The sequence below is a fragment of the Ovis canadensis genome, chromosome 6, assembly GCF_042477335.2.
Source record: "Ovis canadensis isolate MfBH-ARS-UI-01 breed Bighorn chromosome 6, ARS-UI_OviCan_v2, whole genome shotgun sequence".
NCBI lineage: Eukaryota > Metazoa > Chordata > Mammalia > Artiodactyla > Bovidae > Ovis > Ovis canadensis.
Window position 1 is genome coordinate 102579131 of NC_091250.1, and position 21247 is coordinate 102600377.

The window sequence follows — 21247 nt, forward strand, 5'->3', positions numbered from 1 at the left end:
AGGCCTCAGAGTCTGTGCAACTCAGATTCCCCTCCATCTCTTGTGGAGATTTTGGAGAATAAGCCAAGGAAAAGAGCCCTGACATGCCTCCTCACCTGGGCTATTTCAAGAGCCTTAACAGGACCATGCAGCCACTTCTTATTTGCTCCCTCTCTTCAGGCAGAGCTCTTATTTCCTCCCTCTCTTCAGGTGAGCTCTGCTCACTCCCACTCCATGGGTTGGAACTGAAGGAGAGATTCGGCGGATAAAAATTCAGTTTGCGTCCCATAGTGGCTCTGGCAAAAGTGCAAGGATAAGAGAATGATAGCCACAGTAGCCAGCAGACACCCACTGAGACCCACCTTAGCATTCCAGTCTCCTAAAAAGTCTCCATTAAAGACAGGTATGAGTTCAAACCTTGACATCACATCTAATTATCTATGAGTCTTTGAAAGTGGAGACTTTGTCTCTCTGCTCCTGTGTTTTCATGTCCCTAAGGGAGTCAGAGTGCAACTCACCCCACAGGGTTGCTGTGAACACTAAACGAGATAAAGTCCACAAATAGAATTGCTACATCATAGTAGTTTCCTTCTTTTCCTACTGATCCTTTTCATAAGGAGAACCTAACAAAATAGCTTCAGTAATAGTGGAGAAATGGAATATTCCCATTATCTGATGAAATTGTGCTTTTCCATTCACACTCCATACCCTACCCCTTTTGTCCTTCTTTGGAATTCAGAGCAAGCATTTACAAGATCACATATGCTGGTTTCCCTGATGTCATATAACAGGCTCAAAGCTGGTCTCTGCTATTGGCAGGTGGGCACTTAATTGTGTTAATGGTTAGATCAGCTTTGACAAGGGGGATACCAAGCTGTTGATACCATATCACTTCAAGCACCAGTCCATGAGCAAACACCAAGGTGGGTTCAATATACCCCACAGGAGGAGCCATCTTAATTACTGGGAATTTCCTCCACTGTGACTCCCCTCCAGTGGACATTTACGTAAGAAATAAATATCTTCCTACTATAGCCCATTCTAAAACATCTAAGTAGCCTGCCTTCTAGACATCCTTATTAGTAATTGTCCAGTTTTGTTCTTTTTGACTCCTTGAGCAGCTGACCAGTCTGGTGTTGACCCTGAGTTGGTATTGATCAATATCTCAAACCATTTGTCCTTCCATACATAAGAGACACCAGATATACTATTTGGAATTCTGTCCACTCAGTGGGCTTGTGCGGTATTAACTGTACACTTCCAGCAGATGCTAGAGTACAAAAATCCATAAACCAGGCACACATTCCTTTCTATTCATTAATTGATCATATATAGGGTAGTCATAATTGATTCTCCAAATTAGGATACTTTTGACAATGAAAAGTGGTGTCATGAATGATGAATAATGCAGACCAACAGGTATAAACCAGTACTACCTAGGGTAAACCTGGATATCTGCTTATTCTAGTCATACAGAACTCCCCGTGAAACCAGATGTATGGATTGAGGGAAAGGCATCAAGTTATATGAAAGTCTGAACCTGTTGCTTACACAAATTGAGGGCTTCGAATCCACTATAGCCTGATTATTTTCATTTATGATGGATTACTTCTGTTTATACTGTTTCATGGTTCAACGGATCATAAACCACCTAGTTCAGGATGAGTAACTCAAATAGCATAATCACTTGGCATCCCCAAGTCAGCACATTGGGTATATTAGGGTCCAGTAGCAAGGCAAGAACTTCTTTTCACAATGAAAATCCTAAGGTTCCATGCTCTTATTCTTCTGTCAGGGTTTGTCAGAGGTCCCATAAAGCCTCAGATCCTTCCATGGGCCCCTGAGTCATAAGTCATAATGTACACGTGACATAGAAGCTTATGCTACTGTATGTACCCCTTTCTTGACCTAGTTCAGTTCAGTTCAGTTATTCAGTAGTGCCCGACTCTTTGAGACCCCATGAATCACAGCACGCCAGGCTTCCCTGTCCACCACCAACTCCGGGAGTTTACTCAAACTCATGTCCATCGAGTCGGTGATGCCATCCAGCCATCTCATCCTCTGTCGTCCCCTTCTCCTCCTGCCCCTAATCCCTCCCAGCATCAGGGTCTTTTCCAGTGAATCAATACTTCGCATGAGGTAGCCAAAGTATTGCAATAGAGTTTCAGCTTTAGCATTAGTCTTTCCAATAAACACCCAGGACTGATCTCCTTTAGAATGAACTGGTTGGATCTCCTTGCAGTCCAAGGGACTGCTTCCCTGGTGGCTCAGACAGTAAAACATCTGCCTACAATGTGAGAAACCCGGGTTCAATCCCTGGGTCAGGAAGATCTCCTGGAGAAGGGAATGGCAACACACTCCAGTATTCTTGCCGCCGCCCCCCCCCAAAAAAAAGGGGCTCAAAGAAGTATTTTAATTTTCTTTCTTGACCTAAGTCCCACTCAAAACTGGCCACCTTTCAAGCCATACACTATGTAGTATATACATTGTCCTCAAAACACACACACAAAAAAAACAAAGCATTGTGCTTCTCTCATCTTGCCCAGTGGTGCAAGCTGCCTCAACTTGCATTTCGCCTTAGCTATCTTGACATGTCCCATGCTCCTATGCCTCTAGAAACGGCATGAACCCCATAAACTTTTCCAGTATTTATCTTCCACCTTCTGGCTTGATTCTTCATGCTAATCAAAACCTGTGGCATTGTGTTTTCAATGGAATGGACTAGCATGGTTTCAAATGGGATTTAAAGATGATCAAGGACCCTCAGGACTATTTTATGATGGATTACAAGAAAGGTGACACAGTCTTGAGGCAAGACAATTTAAGTCTGTATTGTTCCCACCCTTTAAAAGCAAATTGCTTCTGATTTTTCTTACTGATTGGAATTGAAAGAAAGCATCTGCCAGAACAATAACCACATATGACATTCCATGGGCTTTACTAATTCGTTCCAATAAAGCTACCACATCTAGAACTTAAGCTACAACTGGCATCATCACCTGATTTATTTTGCAATAATCCACTGTGTGCCCATAACCCATGTAGCATTTGCATCAGCCAAACAATTGAGTTAAATAGGGATGTGGTAGGTCATCTTCGCTTCCCTTTCTCTCTCAAGCCTTCAGTGGCGATGCTAATTGCTATCATTCTCCCTACAGGTCTTACCATCTTGTCAAGGGGATTGGAGGAAGCAGTACAGGTCTAGAAGCTTCCTTCCACTTGGCCTGTCCTACCATTATAGACTTAATTCCACTGGTGTAGGAATCAGTATGGAATTCTATCAATCACTAGGCATATCTCCTGACTATACATTCTGGGTCTAGGGAAGTAACCACAAGATAGAGTCATTTAACTACCCCCCCCCCCAACACACACACACACTATTAGATGGATGTGGACCAATTCTGTCTCTCGTCTGATTTCCAAAGATTTAATTGGCAAACTGTTAGGCTTTTCAGATTCAGAACCACTGTCTAATAACCTCCAGAAAGTCTGGGTATTTCTCTTCCCCCACTCCACTCTATACAGTCACCATAGTAAACTGCTTCTAGTCTCTCCAGAGAAGACCTAGGAAAACTTCCATAATATACATATGCAGTCTTTCTCACAGAGACCTTGTCTCCCCTCAGATAAGGGGCTCCAGGTCTGGGAAGCAGGTAAGGGAATGTGAATTCTACTGTGGTGACTTGAGTTGGGCTCAGTGAACCTAGAAACTTACCTTTTTATGCCAAGCAGCACCTTAACAGGAAGTCCATAGATTGTTTTCTAGAGACATGATCTTTTAGTCACCACCACATATCCCTGCTGGTCAAAGCATCCTGACTCCCATTCTATCCTGTGACTTAATGTGGTAATTGCACCCTCCTTGTCTCTGAGAGACTTGGCCTCTATTATTTCAGAATCCTATATTTCCCACTGATATTCCAAAGCAGCAACCTCCATCATTATACCTGCCCTGCTGCTGCTACTGTTAAGTCATTCAGTCGTGTCCAACTCTTTGCAACCCCGTGGACTGTAGTCCGCCAGGTTCCTCTGTCCATGGGATTCTCCAGGCAAGAATACTGAAGTGGATTGCCATCCCCTTATCCAGGGCATCTCCCGCCCCAGGGATTGAATCCATGCCTCCTGCGGCTCCCAAATGGGAGGCAGATATTTTACTGTTGAGTCACCAGGGAAGCCATCATATCTGCCCTACAGAGGATAAAACCACAGAGCTCTCCATAATGCCTTAAGTCAAGGAAGGGTCTTCTAGGCCCTTCTGGGTGGAGAAGGTTTGGGAATAAATCTGGAATGGTAAACATAATGGAACCATTACACCAATACCTGGCATTACACCAATGTGTCTTACCTGTGGCATGCCTGCCATCAGTGTAAAGAAGCGAAACTGAAAGTATTAGTCACTCAGTCGTGTCCGATTCTTTGAGACTCCATGGACTGTAGCCCACCAGGCTCCTCTGTCATTGGGAATTTCAGGCAAGAATACTGGATTAAATTGCCATACCCTTCTCCAACGGATCTTCCTGAACCAGGGATTGAACCTGGGTCTCACACATTGAGGGCAGACTCTTTACCATTTGAGCCACCAGGGAAGCCCAAGACAATAATTTTTATGTAGCACATGAATAAATGTATTTACATCAAGTGATGATGGTTTTTCATTTACAGATGTAAAAATGAAGTTTCTTTTAGATAAATTTTATATAATAGGCTCTACACTCACCTACCTCAGTTGAACTACTGACTCACATTTGTTTCTTTATATGACTTTTAAAGTGTTAAAAATTTTGAAATTAAAAATAGTACAGATTGGTAGCACTAGTGGTAAAGAACCCAGCTGCCAATGCAGGAGACAAAAGATGCAAGTTTGATCCCTGGGTAGGGAAGATCCCCTGGAGAAGGGCATGACAACCCGCTTCAGTATTCTTGCCTGGAGAATCCCATGGACAGAGGAGTCTGGCAGGCTACGGTCCATGCAGTAGCAAAGAAACTGAATTACTTAGACTGAAATGTCTAATACATGACTGAAATGACTTAGCACAGACAGATTAGGGTAGGATACAGCAACAATCACAAAGGCAATTGTACGTAAATGACTATGTACATGAACAAAGTTTAGAAAAACACTGACTTAATTCAATCTTTGCATTTATAGGCAAGGGGTCTCGTGCCCAGAACGATAATGTCTTTTTTCAAACTCTATTTGCATTAGAGGTTAAAAATACAAGCCTTCAAATTTCCCCTCGGCTCTCACAGAGACGCTCCACAGCATTCAAGCATTCATTTGATAATCTAATGAAAACTGTGAAATGAAGACTCTTTGAGATTCTATTGGACTGCAAGGAGATCAAACCAGTCAATCCTAAAAGAAATCAATCCTTAATATTCATTGGAAGGACTGATGTTGAAGCTGAAGCTCCAATACTTTGGCCATCTGATATGAAGAACTGAAAAGACCCTGATGCTGGGAAAGATTGAAGGCAGGAGGAGAAGGGGACAACAGAGGATGAGATGGTTGGATGGCATCACCAACTCAAAGGACAAGAGTTTGAGCAAACTCCCAAGAGTTGGTGATGGACAGGGAAGCCTGGGGTGCTACAGTCTATGGGGTCACAAAGAGTCAGACACAACTGAGTTATTGAACTGAACTGAATATTCATAAAATTCTGCCTACAATTTCAGTGATTACTCAGACAGCCTACAGTCAAATCATTCAAATACCTACCAGTATGTGGTACTGTATGAGTGGAGGCAAATATTCAAACTGACCCAGACTCACAGTCTGAATTTTTCAGAGCTTGCAAATACTTTCTTTGGGAAAGTAACTCTCAAACACATGAAAGAAAGCTCTGAATTCTTAGGAGTGTTCAGCTTCCATCCAAAACTGCTCACACGGAAAGAAAGAAAGTGAAGTTGCTCAGTCGTGTCCGACTCTTTGCGACCCCATGGACTGTAATTCACCAGGCTCCTCTGTCCATGGGATTCTCCAGGCAAGAATACTGGAGTGGGTTGCCATTTCCTTCTTCAGGGGATCTTTCCTATCCAGGGATCAAACCCGGGTCTCTCACATTGCAGGCAGACACTTTATCCTCTGAGCCACCAGGGAAGGGTTGGCTAATGCAGACTGTATGTGATTATCAGTCAAAGAACATCAATCAACACACAGATGGACTGCATTTTGCAAAGAGGGGCACCAAAGACGAAGTTTAGACAGTTCCTTTCTTCCTGAAACACTGGAGACTGAGGGGAGGTGGGAATACATGCAACCACACTCCACAAAACCAGACGCTAGAAACAAAATTCCCAGTTTTGAGAAATAATCATTACAAAGTTGTCTGTCATCATACCTTTTGCTGATGCCTTCAGCTTTCTCCCTGCACTTTCATCTTTCATAGGGCTCAGCACTTTTCTGCCAACAGACCCCCACATAACCACCAGTTTGATAATGACTTAAAGATAAGCTATGTGAGCACTGTGAAGGAAATGACTGTGGGCTTTCCAGAGTGGACCGGGATTTACATTCTAATTTATTCACAAACTAGAAATGTAGTGGGGAGGGGGCTGTTATTTAAAGATGTGTTTAGAAAAACTGACATAAACAAGTTAGTCCTGGAGATATGTGTCTAGCACAGGTTGGACATTATTTTAATATGAGCCTGGCGGGCTACAGTTCATGCCATCACAGGTTCAGTCACGTCTGAGTGACTGAGCAACTGCGCATGGACGCACAGGGCTATGCTACTTCCATGAAGCAAGGAAAGCTAAGTCCCATAAGATGAAGCTACAGCATCACTACAGGTTGTAACTTGGGGAAAAACAGTGGGAGATAGAAAGTCAGAAACCCTGAGACTGTCCCTCTGTCTTGGATCTCTGAGGCTTACTTTTATACCTATCCTAAGGCCAAGTATGCCAAGCCAGCTACTTCCAAGATGAGTTCATGAAACATATGGGTGTCGAACATGTAGCATTTGTCTCCTTTTTGCAGTTTTAAAAATGTTAGCATCAAGTACATATTTTTGTGAAAGATCCTGTGCAGGTGCTGAAGGTGGTCATCCATCTCAGTTTGCTGGAAAGCACGTTTGTCCAACAAAGATCCAAGTGAACCCCATGCACTAAGCACTGTTTTAGGCAATGCAAAAACAACAGTAAGGGGAACACCAAATCTGTGACATGACTTCAAGTAATGATAAGCCCTGTGATGAAAGCTAAAGCAGGGTAAGAGAAGAAAGAGGAAGGAGAGACTATGGGGGTGGTTAAGGAGAGCTCCCTGAGGCGGTGACACTTGAATTTCAAAACTGAAAGCTCCTTAAAGAACAACTAGTCAAACACATACACTAAAATTTAAAAAATAAAACACTGTATGCCAGAAAGTTAAAACTTGCTCAAGGTTACACAGGGGCTTCCCAAATGGCTCAGTGGTAAAGAATCCATCTGCCAATCTAGGAGCTGCAGGAGACACAGTTTAATCCCTGAGTCAGGAAGATCCCCTGGAGAAGGGAATGCCTACTCACTCCTGTACTCTTACCTGGGAAATCCCATGGACAGAGAAGCCTGGTGGGATATAGTCCATGAGTTCGCAAAGAGGCAGACATGACTGAAGTGACTTAGTACACGCGCGCATACACACACATACACACACACACAAGGTTACACACAGACGAATGTGGGATCTACAAATAGAAGTCAGCCAGACCAAGGTATTCCCAGTCTGGGATTCTGCACTCCCATCTGCCCCATTCTAAAGCACCTTCTCCGTCTTGGTGTTGCACAGGCAGAAGGAAACATGTGACTTGACCCTGACCTCATGCCTGGATTTCATTAGACAGCAGTATGGCACAGTAGTTTAAACACCAATTCTGCTCTTCCTGGTTTGTGACCCCATTCCTTCATCATTCTGTGCCAGAGCTTCCTTATATGAAAACAAAACAGACAAGGCTAAGAAAGGTAATCAAATTCAACACATTAGAACACACAATAGTGACTTGCATATTAGAACTCCATAAATATTAATACTAGGAATTACTATGCTTTTTAGAACTACTGATGTATATAGCATTGCCTATAATTACAATTGTAATGAACAAATTATTTGTGTAATATTTGTTTAAGATCTGTCTGCCCCCACCAGCCCATAAGCTCTCTGATGACAGGGCTATTTGTCTTGTTTACTTCAGTGTCTCCAGATGCTAGAATGGTACCTGACTCAGAATATGGACTTGATAAATATTTACTGAATGACTTAATGAATTAAAATGCATAATTGTTATAGATTTTGGAAAAGAAAGCAAAATTGGTAAGAATCTTGCCAGTAAAAACTGCCGTTGCACATTTTTACTTAATGAGTCTTAATTTAGACTCACTATTTATTGCCACAAGAGAAGGCTTTAAGTAAGCAATAGCCTAACTCATTCTGTATGAGTAGCTATGTCAATATGGTCCCCTACTTTATACTACCCAGAATTACTTATCACAAGAGTCAAGTTCAGTTAAACCTCTGCAATTGGACTTCATTCATTCAGCTAACACATTTTGAGCACCTACTAGGCCCTGGTACTGCACTAGCCACTAGAGACACAATGATACCAAGATGAGTAGGTCACTCAGATGCTGCTGTAAATGCTGCTACTTAGACGAGGACTCAAAGGAAAAGCTGACTCTGTGGGGAGTAAAGGAGGAAGTGGTGCAGAGAAGGGTATTTTTGAGCTGGCTCTGAAAAAATACAGAGCTTTCTAAGTGGAAGAAGGAAAGAGAGAATTTTAGGCTCAGAAAACCACAAGTGCAGATGGACGAATATTTAGAAAGATCTGAAGAGTCTGGGGAAGGGAAATAAAACAATATGGCAAGAGTGTCAGGATGTTAGGAAATAATTTCAGTGGTGTGTTAGGAAAAACAAGAAGAGGCAGATGGTGACTTTATGCCAAATTAGGGAGTTTACATTTTGTCCTGTACCTCCCAAAGAAGCAGGATACGAGACCGGAACTGGTTTGAGCGAAATTAATCCTGGCAGCAGGGAAGTGGGTTGGAGGGTATCTTTGAATTAGGGAATGGTTGGAGGAGTGAATCCAGTTAGGACTGTCTTTGTCCTCTGAGTCTTCTTTCCTGTCTATCCTTTCTGTCTCCCTGACTTGTGTGTGTGTGAGTGTGTGTGTGTGTGTGTGTGCACGGGCATGACTCCATCTCTCCCTCTTTCAAGTCCTCTGGCTCTCTGCTTTCTCTCACACTCTCTATCTCCCTCTGGCTCACTGCCTCTCCCATTATCATTATTTGATGTACAAAATACATAAAATTCTTTGCCTTTACTGCAAAAGAAGAAGATAGACAAAAACTGTTAGGAAAATATACATTATTTGATGATGAGCGCAATCAAGAAAAAAAAAGCAGGAGAGAGGATTAGCAAGGATGACAGAGCTACAGTTTTACCTCACTGAGATGGTGAAATTTGAGTGAAGACCTATAGGAGGCAAGGGAGTAAGCCATGGAGACTCTGGGTTAGAGTGTCCTAGGCAAAGGCCCTGAGGCAGAAGCATATCTGGCATGAATAAGTTAAATGAAGAAGGCCAGAGTGGCCTGAGCCGAGCAGGGAGACAAAGTAGGAGGAGAAAGCTGTCAGAGAGATGGGTTCAAACTCATAGGGCACAGGCTGAGCTGAGCCCATTGGAAGAAGTTCATGATCTGACTTACATATATTTAAATATATATTTAACATATCACTCTGGCTGCTAATTTGAGAAAAAACTAAAAAGGAGCCAAGAAGAAACAGAGAGACCACTAAGGTGGTAAGACTCAGCAAGAGTGAACAGAACAGGTTCAAAGTGGTCTGACTCTGGATCTATTCTGCAGATAGAGCTGCCGGGATCTTCCAAGGAATGGGGAAGAGTCAAGGATAACCCCAAGGTTTGGGGTCTGTGAGACTAGGACAGGGACACATCCCTTCAGATGACGCTGGAAGAAGCACAAGCTGGAATCAAGATTGCCGGGAGAAATATCAATAACCTCAGATATGCAGATGACACCACCCTTATGGCAAAAAGTGAAGAGGAACTAAAAAGCCTCTTAATGAAAGTGAAAGAGGAGAGTGAAAAAGTTGGCTTAAAACTCAACATTCAGAAAACTAAGATCATGGCATCTGGTCCCATCACTTCATGGCAAATAGATGGGGAAACAATGGAAACAGTGGCTGACTTTATTTTGAGGGGCTCCAAAATCACTGCAGATGGTGACTGCAGCCATGAAATTAAAAGACGCCTACTCCTTGGAAGGAAAGTTATGACCAACCTAGACAGCATATTCAAAAGCAGAGACATTACTTTGTCAACAAAGGTCCGTCTAGTCAAGGCTATGGTTTTTCCAATAGTCCTGTGTGGATGTGAGAGTTGGACTATAAAGAAAGCTAAGCACTAAAGAATTGATGCTTTTGAACTGTGGTGTTGGAGAAGACACTTGAGAGTCCCTTGGACTGCAAGGAGATCCAACCAGTCCATCCTAAAGGAGATCAGTCCCGGGTGTTCACTGGAAGGACTGATGTTGAAGCTGAAACTCCAATACTTTTGCCACCTGCTGCGAAGAGCTAACTCATTTGAAAAGACCCTGATGCTAGAAAAGATTGAGGGCAGGAGGAGAGGGGGATGACAGAGGATGAGATGGCTGGATGGCATCACTGACTCAATGGACATGTGTTTGAGTGATCTCTGAGAGATAGTGATAGACAGGGAGGCCTGGCATGCTGCGGTTCACAGGGTTGCAAAGAGTTGGACATGACTGAGCAACCGAACTGAATTGAAGGTCGCTTCTGCCTCTGAGATTTTATGATTTGGAGAAACTTATGCTTCAGAGTGGAATCTTTCACTCTTTCAGAAACTAGTTTATTAAAAAACTGAACATATATGGTATCCCTTTTACATTACTGTCTCTCTTCAGGAAGCTTTCCCAATAAAGGAAAATCTATGACAAAAACGTTTTTAAAAACACAAAGAAAGAAAATATTCATTTGTTTAAAAACCAATCTTTTCCAATTACCTTTTGAACACTCAGTTAGGCTGGATTCCTGCATTTCTTATGGATAAGGCGAGTATTGAATTGCTGGTGAGCCCAGAATGATCTTGTCATCAAAGGAAAGCAGAAGAACCAAGATGGACCCCAGGCGAGAAACAGAGAGAAATCCCCTGGGGTCAACACTTTGACCTACTAACACTGATGGCTCCAGATAAAGGGTAGCCCTTGTGCTGATGTTCCCTGGTAGCTCAGCTGATAAAGAATCTCCTGCAATGCAGGAGACCCTGGTTCAATTCCTGGGTTGGGAAGATCCCTTGGAGGAGGGCATGGCAACCCACTCCAGTACTCTTGCCTGGAGACTCCTTATGGACAGAGGACCCTGGCGGGCTATAGTCTATGGGGTCACAAAGAGTCAGACATGACTGAGCGACTAAGCACAGCACAGCACAGTGCAGACTTTGTGACGATGCTATTGTAGCAACTGGAAAGTTGAGGCAACAGACAGTGGTGCAAACTCATGCTCTGGGTAGCCTCAGATTCTGCTCATTAATCACCCCAAGTTTCCACTAGATATTAAATATCTACCAGTATTAATACCTACCATTCAGAGTTACAAGGGAAGGACAACATATCCGAAGTATACAACTCTAACCCTACATCTCAGGCTGAACAAATGGGTGGTAGAAACTCGGAATACAAGTTCACATTGGTCTAGCATCCCAAAGGTAGTTTTATGAGACCAACTCCCTCTGAATAGAGAGGTGAAGGTCAGTGGTGGCAGGTAGGAAAGGGAACCCATACAACACAAAAGCCATAAACAGAGGGCTACATCCCATGTATATGAGGCCATTGAGGAAGAGGAGCTTGAAATATGTGTATCATCTCAGTGTAGAAGGGTAGTCTGAATGCTAGCATTTCTGAAAAAAAGATGATTAGATGATGTCTGGTAAGAAATGAGGTGATAGACTCAACAAGCTTCCACTTACTCAATTATCCAGTCTGCTCTAACTGTTTATTTAGAAGTTGATTCATCTTGCCCAGTATGCACTACACTCCAAATACCAAGAGACAGCTTCCTGTTTTCAAGAAAAGCAAGACTTATTTTTCTTTTACTTTCCATGCAACTGGACTTTAAAATAATCATAATTCATGTTAGTATTTGGAATTGAAACTTCAAAAACCCATTTTATATAAGTTCGCATCCCACTTTATTTTTACAAAAAAAAAAAGCCTTTTATAGAAAGTTGGAGGGACTTCCTTGGTTGTCCAGTGGTTAAGAATATGCCTTGCAATGCAGGGGACATGGGTTCAATCCCTGGTTGGGGAATGAAGATCCCATCTGCAGTGGACCAACCCCACAACTAGAGAGTCCATGCACCACAACAAAAGGTCCCGTATGACACAACAACTTTCCACATGCTGCAACTAAAACCCAATGCTGCCAAATAAATAAATATTTTTTAAAAAAGAAACTTGGTGCCAGTGTCCTGAAACCACTGGTGAAAACATACATACCATATGTGTCTACACTATTTAAAGGGAAATAGTTAACTGCAGGCAGACCTGGGTTCAACTTCCTATCCTACCACTTAGCCTTTGGCAAGTTCTTAAACTTCATTAAGATTCCATGTTTTCAACAGTAAAATATTGCTGGATGGATCACAGTGCCTACTGCATAGGGTTTGTGTCAATATTCAGTAAGATAAATCATCTAGAGAACTTAGCCCAGGGTCCAGCATGCAGTCAATGAAGTTATTTATTGTTATATATTTTAAGGTGCTATTACTATAAAGAAATGATAATTAGGCAGGGTTTATTGTTACTATTTTATTAATTAAATTTTTTATATCTATCTCCTCTCAGACACTATTTTGTTCATAGCATAAAATAGTAAAAATGAAGGAGGGAGATAAATTAGAAGTTTGAGATTAACATATACACACTACTATACATAAAATAGGTAAACAGCAAGGACCTACTATATAGTACAGTGAACTATACTATCTTGTAACAATAATATAAAATTTAGAAAATAATCTGTATATATAACTAAATCATTTTGCTATACACTTAAAACTAACATAGCATTGTAAATTAGCTATACTTCAATTTTAAAAGTACAAAAAAAAAAAGAAAAAAATAACTCCAAAAAAAATAGTAATAAGGTTAGTAACATTAGATGGTAGATATAAAGGACATTCACAGGCTCAATACAGGGTCAGAGGCTGAGTCAGTTTCCTACAAGTGGCTGAGACTGCTGTATCTTCCCATTCCCAGAGTCCCTTCAACATGCTTCTCCTAAATTCAAATGGCATTGGAATAGCCCTGGACATTCTGAGAAGCTGAGGTAGGAGACATTTAGTTTGGGTTTAGTGTTACGTATTTTATGTGATCCACAATAAACTTTTATATGTAGTTAAAATGTTCTCTTGTTGGAATGACTTCCAAGAATATCCCTTCTTCCCATGCCTAACTCTCAATACCTACTCATTCTATATGTGACCTAAAGGTGTCAGACCAGAGAAAATATCGTGATACTGACATGTCTTGGAAGCTGACCTGGCAACATGTGAGGAGAGGAGAAATTGGGCTTCAAATGTATGGATGCTATAATAGAGGTCAGGCAGTTAGTAAAAAAGCATTGTTTTTCCAGATTTTGTAATGCCTGTACTATTTGTCAACTCTTTAAAATATGGAATTTGTTTGCAATTTGTTTTATCTAAACAAATATTTTTTCTTACCTAAATTTTGTGTTGTTTTTCTTAAAGAAAAAGCCTCCAAAATTATAGTAACTAAAGCCTCACATAACCTGGATCCACTGTTAATTAAACCACCAAATTTAGCTTAGCAACCCCATGGACTGCAGCCTGCCAGGCTCCTCTGTGCATGGGATTTTCCAGGCAAGGATACTGGACTGGAGTGCCATTTCCTTCTCCAAGTAACGAGAGTGACAGGGAAATACAGAATGTTACGTATTTCTTGTTATGGCAAAGGAGGAAATAAATCATGATGATAGTTGTAACAAAAGTGATTGATATTCCTAAAATAAGGTGTAGAAGGTAAAGACCCTGGTCTAGATACTCCACTAACAATGTAACTCCAGAAAAATAAGTTATCAGATGTCAAGAACAGCAAGATTCTTCCTGAAACAAAATTCTAGCAGAAATTTCCTCTGCAGAGTTTTATATAATGCATATTTAAGTGATATAGTACAGCTTTCAACCATATTTTATGGGAAAGTCCTTTGCTAAACTTGAGATTCTGTTTGAGTAGCCCTGTTCACCTCTTCTAGCCATATGTCTCACCCCTCTCAGTCCTGGAGTTCTTTTGCAGCCATTCTAGAGTTCTCTAAGTTGTTAGAATTCAGCTTGTTCATTCTTCCTCCAGACTTCACAATAATGCTATTCTCTGCCTTGAACATGTTTCTGTGTTTTTCTGGCTACCTTTAACTCAGAAATCAGGTTACAGCTTGTATCTCACTTCCTCTGGGACACCTTCTTTAAAGTCCTTCCTACACGCTCTGAACTGCTCCAGTCTTATTTCTTACTACACAGCATTATATCCTACACCTCAAAGTCTAGATCTGCTATTTAATAAACAGCTCCATGAAGGTACAGACTCTTTCCATGGTGTTCCCAATCAAAATATCACACACTTGCACTGTGTCCAGCACATGGTGGGCACTTTCTAGGAAGACTTCTTACATCTTTCTCTCATTTGTGAGTTGTAGTAATGAACCTAATTAAGGTGATTCTTTAAAGAAGCTAAGCTAATCTAAGGGTACAAGCTACCAATGGTATGACCTGACCTGGACACAGATCTAGGAATTCCCAGGAAGGTGGTTGAATAGCTCTATTCCCAAATCCATTTCTCTCAACCAGGCATTTCAGCAGAACTAAACTGCAAATATTTTCATTTTCTCCTTAGCATGCAAGTCCAGACTACTAGGACTCTACTCTGCTGATGGACAATATTACAGGCTTTGGGAAACAAACAGGCAGATTCTTGTTAAGGAAACCAAAAAGCAGTGAAGGCTAAGGACACTCCTGAAGTCCCAGGGTTGGTGAGTGATCAATCAAGAACTAGGAACTAGACATTCTGAATCCCTGTGATTTTCACCTCCAGTTAACTCCAAGATACTCAAGTAGGGACAATGGCAGTCATTGTTATCAAAGAGAAGCTAAATAAGCTGTCCATTAACATCACTGCTTCAATCCAGGCCGAGACAGCGTGGAGTAGAAAACAGAACAGGGATCCTGGAGTCAGAGTGTCTGGCTTTAGCCACTTACTGACTATGTAACTAAACAAGCTACTTAATCTTTCTTCGTGTTGATTTCCTTATAATAAAATGTATATAATAATAGAAACTATTTCATAGGGTTGTTGTGAGCATTAGTGAGAATAAAGCCATGAAAAGTGCTTAGAGCTGCATCCAATGCGTACAATAAATGGTCAATATATATATTATTTCCATGGTGAGATAACATCACAACCAGCCTCCATGAGGTATAAAAAGTAGAAAACCACCTAACTCTATGAAGCACTTACTCTGAGCTAGGCACTATTCTAAGTGCAGGGTATACATGACTCAGTATTTCGAAACTCAAGGCCTATGTTCTTAACCATTGGGTTGCGTTTTCTTCTCAGACTGAAGAAGATGGAGAAGATGGAGAACAAGCTAACCTTCTTAGATTCTCAGGCATTGTTAAGCTGACCTTCAGTACATATAAACACTACCTGTGAGGGTGGTCCAAATAAATCACCACCTGCCAGCAGTAACTCACTGGCATCATGGAGTAATTTCTGCATTTGTAGATCAAAAGCTACACTTAAACTGAATAAACCTGGTAAACTTTATTATCCAGTTTTTTCCTATATCCTATGGATGTTTCATTGCTCCTTGAGAGGTTTTTTGGTTTGCTTTCTTTTTGCTCTTTTTTCATCACTAAGCACAACAAGGTGAAACATCCTTTAAACTCTTTGGGAAATCTGTCAGTGGTCAGTAACAAAACAGCTACTGAACAAGCTCTAATCATAACCCCAGGTAATATTTACATATCTATTTGTGGCATTTATTTCAGCTATATACTATAAAGACTTTAAACAAATTAACTCATTAAATTCTCAACAAACCAATGAAGGAAATACTATATTATCCTCCATTTTACAAACAAAGAAACTTAAACCTTAAGGACTTTAAGTCACTTGACTGAAATTTTAAAACAATTAAGTCGTAGGAACCAGAATTCAAACCAACTACTAAGCTCTGACTCGGAAAAATTTCTATCCCAATAGCTTATACAGGATGGGTGGGAACCTCACGTGGGGATTTACATAAAAAGGCTGCTTGGGAAATGTCTGTGAAATAATACATTATTAACCATTTAAACTTTGAGAGATTAAAATACACTTCCTCTTCCCTTATGAAGGAAAGCTTCTCATACTTAGGGCCTGAAGCTAATCAGACAGAAATCAAGACTGTGGATGCTTATATACTATTTGGCCACCTAATGGTGGATTCCAAAGACTCTACTTTATCTCAAGTGTCCCAAATTCAGTAATCTTGAATTGTGGGAGAGTTCTACAAGTAATAATCCACAGAACTTGAGTGGATTATTATTAGTAGAGCTTCAGCATGATAGTCATGCTTAGGAAATGAGAATTATCACTGCTGTTATTACTCTTAAGTCCTTAATTATGAAGTGTAATGTGGAACCACAGAAGTACTTTAATGTATTGATCAGATACTGATCATCATTCAGTGCCTGTTAGGTGCCAGATAATTTACATACATTATTTAAATTATTTCCTAAAAGAAACTTATTACCCCCATTTTATGGAACAGGAAATTTAACAGTTGGAAAATATATGGCAAGTTTTAATTCAGGTTTGGCAACTCCAAAGCCAGCCCCTTTCCACCCATAAAAATCAAAAGATTTTTCTACTCCTGGTAACTTAAAATCTAGGGCAATAAGATCATGTTAGGAGAGAGGGAAAGTCACAGACTTTTGAGGATATAGGTTCTCCTTCGGGGGCAAAAAAAAAAATGCATCCACATACAAACACACAAATTCTTAAAATTTCATGGGGTTTTGGAGCCTTAATAAGCAGCCTTGTTTTATGGACAAAAAGGGAAACACAGAGGAAAATAGAAAGAGACAAATTCTAAAAATTTTAAAAGCCAAATCACAAATATATTCAAAAACTGCTGTAATAGTTTGGAGGGAAACAGTATTTATAAAGTAAAGATAATTGGAGTAAAGGAGAAAAAGTCACAAAGGATTAGTTTTAAACAGTCTATGGAATTAAGCACTTGTCTTGTGTTTTTAAAGAAAAAATGATGCTTGGTTGTTTTTCTCAATCCAATCCACCACTAAGAGTCCACTCATTCAGTAGCTTCAGTTCAGTTCAGTTCAGTTGCTCAGTCGTGTCCAACTCTTTGTGACCCCATGGACTGCAGCACGTCAGGCCTCCCTATCCATCACCAACTCCTGGAGTTTACCTGGGAGTAAACTCATGTCCATTGATTTGGTGATGCCATCCAACCGTCTCATCCTCTGTAGTCCACTTTTCCTCCCATCTTCAATCTTTCCCAGCATCAGGGTATTTCAAATGAGTCAGCTCTTTGCATCAAGTGGCCAAAGTATTGGAGTTCCAGCTTCAACATCAGTCCTTCCAGTGAACACCCAGGACTGATCTCTAGGATGAACTGGTTGGATCTCCTTGCAGTCCAAGGGACTCTCAAGTATCTTCTCCAACACCACAGTTCAAAAACATCAATTCTTCGGCACTCAGCTTTCTTTATAGTCCAACTCTCACATCCACACATGACTACTAGAAAAACCATAGCTTTGACTAGACAGATCTTTGTTGGCAAAGTACTGTCTCTGCTTTTTAATATGCTATCTAGGTTGGTCATAACTTTTCTTCCAAGGAGTGAGCGTCTTTTAATTCCATGGCTACAGTCACCATCTGATTTTGGAGCCCCCAAAAAGTAAAGTCTGTCACTGTTTCCATTGTTTCCCCATCTATTTGCCATGAAGTGATGGGACTGGATGCCATGATCATAGTCTTCTGAATATTGAGTTTTAAGCCAACTTTTTCACTCTCTTCTTTCACTTTCATCAAGAGGCTCTTTAGTTCTTCTTCACTTTGTGCCTATAAGGGTGGTATCATCTGAATATCTGAGGTTATTGATATTTCTCCCAGCAATCTTGATTCCAGCTTGTGCTTCATCCAGCCCAGCATCTCCCATGATGTACTCTGCATATAAGTTAAATAAACAGGGTGACAATATACAGCCTTGACATACTCCTTTTCCTATTTGAAACCAGTCTGCTGTTCAATGTCCAGTTCTAACTGTTGCTTTCTGACCTGCATACAATTTTCTCAAGAGGCAGGTCAGGTGGTCTGGTATTCCCATCTCTCAGAATTTTCCATAGTTTGTTGTGGAGCAGCAGTGAGCGGCAGCTGTGTGGCGCTGGAACAGAGTGGCGGCTGAGCAGCGCTGGAGTGGCAAGCAGCAGAGAGGAGATACCGCACATCCAAGGTCAGAGAAACCCCAGTAAGATGGTAGGTTCCGACAGAGGGTATCAGAGGGCAGACAGACTTAAACCACAATTACAGAAAACTAACCAATCTAATCACATGGACCACAGCCTTGTCTAACTCGATGAAACTATGAGCCATGACATGTAGGGCCACCCAAGATGGACGGGTCATAGTGGAGAGTTCTGACAAAATGTGGTCCACTGGAGAAGGGAATGGCAAACCACTTCTCTATTCTTGCCTTGAGAATCCAATGAACAGTATGAAAAGGCAAAAAGATAGGACACAGAAAGATGAACTCCCCAGGTCAGTAGGTACCCAATATGCTACTGGAAATCAGTGGAGAAATAACTCCAGAAAGAATGAAGAGATGGAGCCAAAGTAAAAACAACACCCAGTTGTAGATGTGACTGGTAATGGAAGCAAGGTCTGATGTTGTAAAGAGCAATATTGCATAGGAACCTGGAATGCTAGGTCCATGAATCAAGGCAAATTGGAAGTGGTCAAATAGGAGATGGCAAGAGTGAACATCAACATTTTAGGAATCAGAGAACTAAAATGGACTGGAATGGGTGACTTTAATTCTCCTGCTGCTGCTAAGTCGCTTCAGTCGTGTCCGACTCTGTGCGACCCCATAGACGGCAGCCCACCAGGTTCCTCCATCCCTGGGAGTCTCCAGGCAAGAACGAACATTATATCTACTACTGTGGGCAAGAATCCCTTAGAAGAAATGGAGTAGCCATCATAGTCAACAAAAGAGTCCAAAATGCAGTACTTGCATGCAACCTCAAAAACGACAGAATGATCTCTGTTCGTTTCCAAGGCTCACCATTCAATATCACAGTAATACAGGTCTATGCCCCGACCAGTAATGCTGAAGAGGCTGAAGTTGAATGGTTCTATGAAGACCTACAAGACTAACACCCAAAAAAGATGTGCTTTTCATTATAGGGGACTGGAATGCAAAAGCAGGAAGTCAAGAAACACCTGGAGTAACAGGCAAATTTGGCCGTGGAGTATAGAATGAAGCAAGGCAAAGGCTAATAGAGTTTTGCCAAGAGAATGCACTGCTCATAGCAAACACCCTCTTCCAACAACACAAGAGAAGACTCTACACATGGACATCACCAGATGTCAATACCAAAATCAGATTGATTATATTCTTTGTACCTGAAGGTGGAGAAGCTCTATACAGTCAACAAAAACAAGAATGGGAGCTGACTGTGGCTCAGATCATGAGCTCCTTATTGCCAAATTCAGACTTAAATTGAAGAAAGTAGGCAAAACCATTAGACATTCATGTATGACCTAAATCAAATCTCTCACGATTATACAGTGGAACTAAGAAGTAGATTCAAGGAATTAGATATGATAGACAGAGTGCCTGATGAACTATGGATGGAGGTTCATGACATTTACAGGAGACAGGGATCAAGACCATCCCCAAGAAAAAGAAATGCAAAAAAGCAAAATGGCTGTCTGAGGAGGCCTTACAAATAGCTGTGAGAAGAAGTGAAAAGCAAATGAGAAAAGGAAAGATATACCCATTTGAATGGAGAGTTCCAAAAAATATCAAGGAGAGACAAGAAAGCCTTCCTCAGTCATCAGTGCAAAGAAATAGAGGAAAACAATAGAATAGGAAAGACTAGAGATCTCTTCAAGAAAATTAGAGATACCAAGGGAACATTTCATGCAAAGATGGGCACAATAAAGGACAGAAACAATCTGGACCTAACAGAAGCAGAAGATATTAAGAAAAGGTGGCAAGAATACACAAAATAACTGTACAAAAAAAGATCTTCATGACCCAGATAACCATAATGGTGTGATCACTCACCTAGAGCCAGATATCCTGGAATGTGAAGTCAAGTGGGCCTTAGGAAGTATCACTATGAACAAAACTAGAGGAGGTGATGGAATTCCAGTTGAGCTATTTCAAATTCTAAAAGATGATGCTGTGAAAGTGCTGCCCTCAATATGCCAGCAAATGTGGAAAACTCAGCAGTGGCCACAGGACTGGAAAAGGTCAGTTTTCATTCCAATTCCAAAGAAAGGCAATGCCAAAGAATGCTCAAACTACCGCACAATTGCACTCATCTCATACACTAATAAAGTAATGCTCAAAACTCTCCAAGCCAGGCTTCAACTATACGTGAACCATGAACTTCCAGATGTTCAAGCTGGTTTTAGAAAAGACAGAGGAACCAGAGATCAAATTGCCAACATCCACTGGATCATTGAAAAAGCAAGAGAGTTCCAGAAAAACATCTATTTCTGCTTTATTGACTATGCTAAAACCTTTGACTATGTCAACAAACTGTAGAAAATTCATTCAGTAGCTTAGCTGGGTTTTTAAAACATGGATTATTCCATAACCACTAACCAGCCTATGGCAGGGAAAAGGGTAAAGGGGGACTTCCCTGGTGGCTCAGACAGTAAAGAATCTGCCTGCAATGCATGAGACCTGGGTTCGATCCCTGGGTTAGGAAGATGCCCTGGAGAAGGGCATAGCAACCCACTCCAGCACTCTTGCCTGGAGAATCCCCATGGACAAAGGAGCCTGGTGGTCTGCAGTCTATGGTGTCACAAAGAGTCAGACACTGCTGAGTAACTAAGCACAGCACAAGGGTAAATGGAGAAGCAGTCAGGTGAGGTTTAGTGGCAACTCCCAACAACCTCTATGGCTAAGGTTGGTATCAAAACCATAGCCTCAATGTGAAGGGTGCAAGCA

At 41.2% G+C, this 21247-nt stretch overlaps 1 long non-coding RNA gene across 1 annotated transcript in view; it reads right to left on the reverse strand.

Annotated features, from left to right (window-relative positions):
- The window catches only part of LOC138442609 (uncharacterized), a 37049-nt gene extending 36549 nt beyond the window's left edge, over positions 1 to 500 (reverse strand). Inside the window, exons 1-2 of the long non-coding RNA XR_011257788.1 lie at positions 342 to 500; positions 96 to 224 (exon numbers count right to left, since the gene is read on the reverse strand). This is a non-coding gene — a long non-coding RNA (uncharacterized lncRNA). The remainder of the gene's footprint in view (positions 1 to 95; positions 225 to 341) is intronic.
- Positions 501 to 21247: the final 20747 nt, after the last annotated feature.